This window comes from Gavialis gangeticus, unplaced genomic scaffold (assembly GCF_001723915.1).
Source record: "Gavialis gangeticus isolate Ggan-Ray unplaced genomic scaffold, GavGan_comp1, whole genome shotgun sequence".
Classification (NCBI taxonomy): domain Eukaryota; kingdom Metazoa; phylum Chordata; order Crocodylia; family Gavialidae; genus Gavialis; species Gavialis gangeticus.
The window spans coordinates 8903921-8911773 of NW_017729024.1; the positions used below are offsets into that span (position 1 = coordinate 8903921).

At 47.5% G+C, this 7853-nt stretch overlaps 1 protein-coding gene across 2 annotated transcripts in view; it reads left to right on the top strand.

Annotated features, from left to right (window-relative positions):
- Positions 1–7853, top strand: part of MCTP1 (multiple C2 and transmembrane domain containing 1) — a 417042-nt gene that overhangs the window by 63756 nt on the left and 345433 nt on the right. The gene's annotated exons all lie outside the window — the stretch shown is intronic.

The following is a 7853-nucleotide window of genomic DNA, read 5'->3' on the forward strand; positions in this document are numbered from 1 at the left end:
AATGCTTTACTACCCTCCTTGTGAGAGAGTTTTCTTAATATATAACTTAAACTTCCCTTGCTGCAATCTCAGATGATTGTTTTTTTTTTTTTTTTTTTTTTGTCATTTGCCACCACTGAGAACAGTCTAGCTCCATTCTCTTTGGAATCACCCTTCACATAGTTGAAAGATGCTAGTAAATCCCCCTTTTCAGTCTTCTCTTATTCAGACTAAAAAAGTCCAGGTCCCTCAGCCTCTCATCAGAAGTCATTGTGGCCCAGCCCCACAACCATTTTCATTTCTCTCTGCTGGATTCTCTGATTTGTCCATATCTTTGCCATAGTGAGGGGCCCAAAAATGGACACAGTACTCCAGATGTGGCCTTGTCAGTGCCAAATAGAGGGGAAGAATTGCTTTCCTTGATCTGCTGGCAATGCTCCTACTAATGCAGCCCAGTATGCCATTAGCCTTCTTGACAACAGGGGAACACTGTTGGCGCACATTCAGCATATTGTTCACTGAAACCCCTGGGTTCTTTTCTTCAGAGCTTCTTCTTAGCCAGTTTCAAGCCTGCACCTGAATATGGGATTGTTCCTTCCTAAGTGCAGGACTTACACTTGTCTTTATTGAACCTCAGCAGATTTCTTTTGGTCCCGTCCTCCAGTTTTTTGAGGTCTTTCTGAATCCTAGCCCTACCCTTCAGTATATCTATTACTCCCTGCAACTTGGTGTCACCTGCATACTTGCTGAAGGTGCACTTCATCCCATCTTCCAGGTTGTTAATGAGGATATTGAACAAAACCAGATCCAGAACCAATCCCTGGGGCACTCCACTTAGATACTGGCTGTGAACTAGACACCAAGCCATTCATTAAACCCTCTTAGCCTGATGATCCAACCAGTTTTCTATCCATCTTGCAGTCTGTTCATCCAACCCATACTTCCTTAGCTTTCTTTTGAGAATGTTCTGGGAAACCATATCAAAAACCATATGAAGTCAAGGTATATCACAGTCAGTTTTCTTCCAACATCCAGAGAGCCAGTCCTTTGGTCATAAGAAGGCAATCAGATTGGTCAGGCATGATTTACCTTTGATGAATCTGAGTTGACTGTTTGTAATCACCACTACCTTCTCCAAGTGCTTAGAAATTGATACTGAGGACCTGCTCCATGATCTTTCCAGGGACTGAGGTGAGGCTTACCTGTCTATAGTTCCCTAGATACTCCTTCTTCCCTGTTTTAAAGATGGGCACTGTATTTGCCCTTTTCCAGTCATCTGGGACCCCTCCCAATTGCCATGAATTTTCAAAGATAATGGCCAGCAGCTCTGACATCACATCAGCCAACTCCCTCAGAACCCTCGGGTGCATCGTATCTGGACCCTTGGACGCATACATGTCCAGCTTTTCTAAATAGTCCCTTAGCTGTTCTTTCACCACTGTTTACTGCTCGCCTCCTCCCCAAACTGTGCTGCCAGGTGCAGTAGTCTGGGAGCTGACCTTGTCTGTGAAGACTGAGGTAAAAAAGGCATTAAGCACTTCATCCTTTTCTACATCATCTCTCGCTAGGTTGCTTTCCCATTTAGTAATGGACTCCCACTTTCCCTTGCCTTCCTCTTGTTGCTGACATACTTGTAGAAATCCTTCTTGTTACCCTTCATGTCCCTTGTTAGCTGCAACTCCAGTTGTGCTGTGGCATTCCTGATTTTAATCCCTGCACACCTGAGCAATACTCTTATACTCCTCCCTAGTCATTTGTCCAAGTTTCCACTTTTTGTAAGCTTTCTTTTTGTGTTTTAGCTCACTGAAGAGCCAAACTGGTTTTCTGCCATACTTGCTGGTCTTCCTGCACATCGGGATGGTTTGTTCTTGTGTTCTCAGTAAGTTTTTTTTAATATACAACCAACTTTCCTGGACTCCCTTCCCCCTCAGATTGGCCTACTAGGGGATCCTGCCCATCAGTTCCCTGAGTCAGTTGAAATCTGCTTTTCTGAAGTCCAGGGTCTTTACTCTACTGCTCTGCTTCCTTCCTTCCTTTCCTCAGGATCCTGAACTCAATCATCTCATGGTTGCTGCTGCCCAAGTTGCCATCCACTTCTATGTTTCCCACCAATTCTTCTTTGTTTCTGAGCAGCAGGTCAAGAAGGGCATGGCCTCTAATTGGCCGCTCCAGCACTTGCACCAGGAAGTTGTCCCTAATGCTCTTCAAAAACTTCCTGGATTGCCTGTGCACTGTTGTACTGCCCTACCAGAAGAAATCAGGGTGATCAGAATTCCCCATGAAGACCAGGGCATGTGATCTGGAAACTTCCACTAGCTGTTTGAAGAAAGCTTCGCCCACCACATTCTCCTGGTCTTGTGGTCTACAGCAGACACCCACTATGACATCACCATTGTTGTTCTCCCCTCTGACCCAAACCGAGAGACTTTCAACAGGCCTGTCTTCAGTTTTGTACTGGAGATCTTAGCAATCATACCACGTTTTAAAGCACAACTCCTTCTTCTTACTATCGGGATTCCGGACGGACCCAAGAGAGGCAAAGCCAGGCCCAGGTCTGTGAGGACCTAGTCAGGGAACTCCTGGTGGGATTGGACGTGTTCATATCAGCAGGTCCAGATGAGCTTCACCCCAGGGTGCTGAGGGAATTGACAGGGGGTATTGAGGGGCCCCTGGCATGGCTTTATGAGCACTTGTGGTGCTCTGGCAAGGTGCCAAATGACTGGAAAAGGGCCAATGTGGTCCCCATTTTCAAAAAAGGAAGGAAGGAGAACTCGGGAAACTATAGGCCCATTAGTCTTACCTTGGTCCTGGGGAAGCTTTTTGAGAAAATTATCCAGGAGCACATCTGCAAGGGACTAGCAGGGGAGATTATACTTATGGGCAGCCAACACAGGTTCATTAGAGGCAGGTCCTGTCAGACCAACCTGGTTGCTTTCTATGACCAGGTCACAAAATCCCTGGATGCAGGTGTCACAGTGGACGTAGTCTTTTTGGACTTTAGGAAGGCCTTCAACACTGTCTCTCACCCCATTCTCATTAAAAAATTAAGCGACTGAGGTGTTGATGCCTACACAGTCAGATGGGTCACAAATTGGCTGGAGGGCCACATCCAGAGAGTAGTGGTGGATGGGTGATTTTTGATCTGGAGGGATGTGGGCAGTGGAGTTCCCCAGGGCTCAGTCCTCCCAATCTTGGGGATGCGTGGCCTGGCCTCTTCAACCAACAGAACATGCTCATTTTCCTCTGTTGCTAGGGCTCTGTATTGTTCTCCAGGCAAACTGTTGTAGGTAGAGATGAAGCTTCCAGCTTCTACCTTCCTGGGAGTCCGTGTCCTCTTTCTTCTGTAGCAGGACCTCTGATGGTCCTTCTTCTACAGTCCTAGAGGTCTTCTTCAGCATCAAATCAATGAAGTCCTTATGGTGGAGGATGCTTCAGAGTCTTGCCATCTCCTTCTATAGAGCTCTTGCCTGCTTCCTGAGGGATATCACCAGGAGGCACTGCTTACAGCACAGACACTCCTCCACCTAGCTGTCACTGGAAGAAACCTGCAAGTCACTTTCTCCACAGTGCCTGGGTGGAAGTCTCTGTGGTGAGCAGTCCTGCCTGGACAGACGGCTCACAGGTGCAACCAGAGGAAGAGCTGGCAGTGGCAATGGCTCTGGTATTGGGATGTCCTCCTGCCATTTCTCTGGGCATCTTAATCCACTGCCTCTCTCTTCCTTCCCTGCTTTCCAAGCAGATCTTCCTTAGCAAACTCTTTGTAAGCTGGCCTATTTACTCCTCCTTGGTCTTGAAAGATTCCCTTTTCCCTGCTAACCTGCTTCCTCTCACTAAGCTTATAGTGATGGAAGGTGAGAAAGTTTTCAGGCAAGCTCCCTAGTGAACTCCCCCTAATAAACTTGTCCATGGTTCTTTCTGACTTTAAAAGCTGTAAGAAAATGTGCAAAGTGAAATAAGAAAAAGATTAGGTCCTTTATTCAGCCTGTTCTTCCCATTGTATATGGGTAATTTAGCAGCTATTCTTTTCCATCCTTAGTGGATAATCTCTGGAAGAAATGTTGCAGGAAGTAGCCACAGGAAACCAGTTTTCAGTCTATCCCATACTAAGAGTAGTATGGGACACTTAGTATGTGTTAAATGTCAGCCTGCTTCATGAAGTTAATATGAGCAATTTGCAGCCCTCCAGAATCCCAGGATGCACTGCTCTTAGTACTCCCACTTCTGCTTCAAGGCCTGTTCTATCCACCCACCAGAACTGTGCTTCCAGGGAAGGGGAGGGTGGTGGTACCAGTCCCAAGGTGACACTCCCAAGTTCCCTGGTGGGGGGTGGCCATGGCCTACATGACACCATCCTAAGTACCCTTTGAAACCCTCAAGGTTCACTAAAGCCTGCCACTTTTGCTTGAGTGATCTAGTGTGACCAGTAATCCATCTAGCTTTGTGAACTGAACTGAACTAGAGAATGTCCTCCTCAGCTCTGCAGAAGGGCTGTGAACTGAAGTCGTGGCAAGGTGCTGGAACCATTGAGCATTTATACACATGTTCAGGGACCTGGGGGGTGGGGGGAAACACTTTAATTAGGGTGACTCTCAGAGCCACTATAATTAAAGCACCCGGAGCATCACATATATCAGCATACCTGTGCTGAAAAATGGTGGTAGGGACACTTTAACTAAAGTTCATCGAACCAGCTTTAGTTATATCAGCCCCACTGCCATTTTTCAGCATGGGGACACTAATACATGTGATGCTAGAGTCTGGAGTATAGTAATTACCACGCTCCAGCAGACTCAATTACAGCATGTCAGAGCACCCTCAATACATGTGTATAGTTGTTACATGTGCCCATTGTTACTACCCCTAAGGGCATGAAGGTCAGCTGACAAATCCAGGTGGTCTATGAATGCATCGCAGCCCAATTCATGGCTCTAGGGGCACTAATGGGACTGGCAAAAAAATCTGCACTAAAATCAAGTGCAAAAATCAAGTGCATGAAATCACAGTATGTTTGGAGCAGGGATGCCAGCAAGATCTCTGGTGCTATGAGGATTGTAGTCCCTGTCTGCAAGTTGCTGTCCAGGGTCCACAAGGAGGACCCTCTCCTGGACCACTCAATCACTCCCTGCCACACTATGCACTGTTCACCTGCAAGCCCAGTACAGCACAAGGACAAGAATGATGACAAAAATGATGGGAGAATCTCTTCTCCATCAACTGCTACCAAAGTGGCAGTTGAGGAGCATGAGGATGCCTCTTCAGAGGACTTGTTCCCTACCCAGGCCCAGGATGCCCAAATGGAGACAGCCTTGATGAGGTCCTCATCAAACAGGTGGACATCGACAACCCAACACTTACTTCTAGTAAGATCCAGCAACTCCAGGGAAGAAAGGGTAACTGGTGGGGTGATCAGTGTTTGGGGGTGGCGCATGACTCAGGGAAGTACCTAGGTGCAGAGATGGCAATCAGTACAGATTGCCCCCAGCCTTTGGAATTTACTAGAAAGGAGGGGACATTGTATTCTGTCCAATGCAGAATACACCTGTAAAAGTATGCATGGGAATCCAGCACTGCTGCACTGTATGTGCTAACTATAGAAACATACACAAGGCTCCTTCTACTTTTTCACTCCTTGGCATTTTCTCTGGTGTGTGAGAGCTCAGGAAGTTTTAGTGCTGATGCCATCCAAAGAACACAAAAGGACATTCCCACTCAGAGGATGTTCATAAATAAAAATATCCAGGGGACCAGTGAGATGTTGGAGTTGCTTGGGGACCCCTCTGCACACCAAGCTGACACTAGTGGCAGGACTGGCCAGAGGAGCTGTTAAAAATTGTTCAGCAGACTTCTCTAGCTTAGAACCACCAGTTCCTGGAACTGATGAGGAGCTCAGAAAAGGGCCAGGAATTAACCCTTGAGGCCTGTGCATCCTTCCAGTCTGTTGCAAGAGTCGTGAAAGTTTTTTGGGCAGGGTGGTTATTGCTGTGGAAGAGAATCTGCGCCAGAATTGCATGCTGCAGCTGCCTACCCTCCTCTGGTCAACAAGAAGCAATGCCACCAGCCTCATGTCAGCATGGGCTACCTTGAAGGCTGGCTGCTTCCTCCCCATCTTCCCCCACCCTTCCCTGGTCAGCAGCTGCCACCACATGGTTAGTGGAAGCAAGAGGAAGCGAGCCAGGTATGCCACATACATGCCAAATACTCCAGCTGCCTCAGCCAGCAGGAGCCTTACATTTGCCTGGTGTGGCTGGATGCTAAGCAGGGAGTACAGATCTGAGCAAGAGGTCTGCTGAACACCATGGGAGGGGTGGCCCTTCCCTTCTGTGGCAAGAGTTATCCAGTTACTCTAATTGGGACCCAGCCGGCCAATTTATAACTTCATGAGCCAGGGGAGCAAGGGATAGGTTGTGTCCTCAAAATCAAAGTGGGAATGATCAGTCGACCGAAATGCATGGTGGGAGTACCAGGGGCAACCTCACCCTGTACCATCATTTCTGGGAAACTGAAGTTCTTCAATATGTGGGCATTGTATATCTGGCCTGACCACCCAACACTGTTAGTGAAGTGCCCCCAGTGATTCATGAGTCACTAGAGTATAACTGAAAAGAACCCCTTCTGATTTATGTAATCTGAGCCGCAGCAAGGGAGGCACAGAATGGGTATATGGATCCCCTTGATGGCCCTGTGCATTTTGGGAAGCCCATCTGTTTGAATGGAGGGAAGACCATCTGTAGGACTTTGAGCCAGGTGAAATTAGGCCCCAGCTACTCAAGTATGGCATTGCACACTTCTTGCATGGCCACTTTTGTTTTCTGCCCCACACCGAACTGGTTGATAATAAAACAGAGGCTGTTGGTGTTTGGCAACTTCCAAATCACCATGGCCATATGTCTTTTGATGGACAGACCATGGAAGACCAATGTCATGGTGCTGCAGTAGGGGAGACAGCTTGGCACAAAGGTCCACGACTGTGCTATGGAACATCCTAAAGTTTCACTACTACTGCTCTTTGACCCAGGTTCTGAGCATGAGCTGCTCCTGCCAGTCCAAACAAAACCGGTAGTGCCCAGCAGTGACAAGGCAGCATCTGACAGCAGGTCTGACTGCACCACATCTTATGCAGCATCATGTGTACCTCCTGCAAGTGGGCCAGCATGACACCATGGCAGCAACATGGTCCTCAAAGTAGTGCCTTACCAGGGCAGGAGCTCTCGCTGCTGAAGCACAGAGTGCCTATAGATTAGAGCAGCCAGAGCAAGGATTCCTCCACCTATCATCTCCAGGAAGCCCCAGGATATCTAATTACAGGTGGGACAGTCAGTCCAGGGGGAGTTGGAGATCCCATGCCAGGTCTAGGAGGGATTGGACTTCTCATACTCAGCAAGACAATTGGTCAGTTAGCACTTTCCTCTGGGCTGTTTTTGGCCACTTTTAGAAATTTGGGGGAAAGTTGCTCCAGTGCAGCGTGCCAAAATAGCTGTTTAGTAACCCTTTAGTGATGGATTGTGATCTGTGCATGCTAGAATTCATAGAAAATATTACTGTGCACCTTTTCAAAACGTGTTCTAACTTTAACATTGCATAACTTTTTGCAGATTTAACACATACTAAGTGTCCTGTATGACATGGTCCCCAGTCTGAGGATGTGATTGGATAACTCGATCCATCTGAGCACACACGAGACCATGCAGAGCCCAATACATTTACTCTAGCTCTGTAGGGATGCAGGAATCTGCCTGTGTGAAGCTAGTTGCAGGAGTGGGCCTACATGTAAAACTCCTGGATGCCTATACACCTGCAGTGAGGCTGCTCTGATGTGTTGTAATCACAGTGTGTCAGAGCAGACTTGATTAATCAAGTCTGCTGGGGCGTGGTAA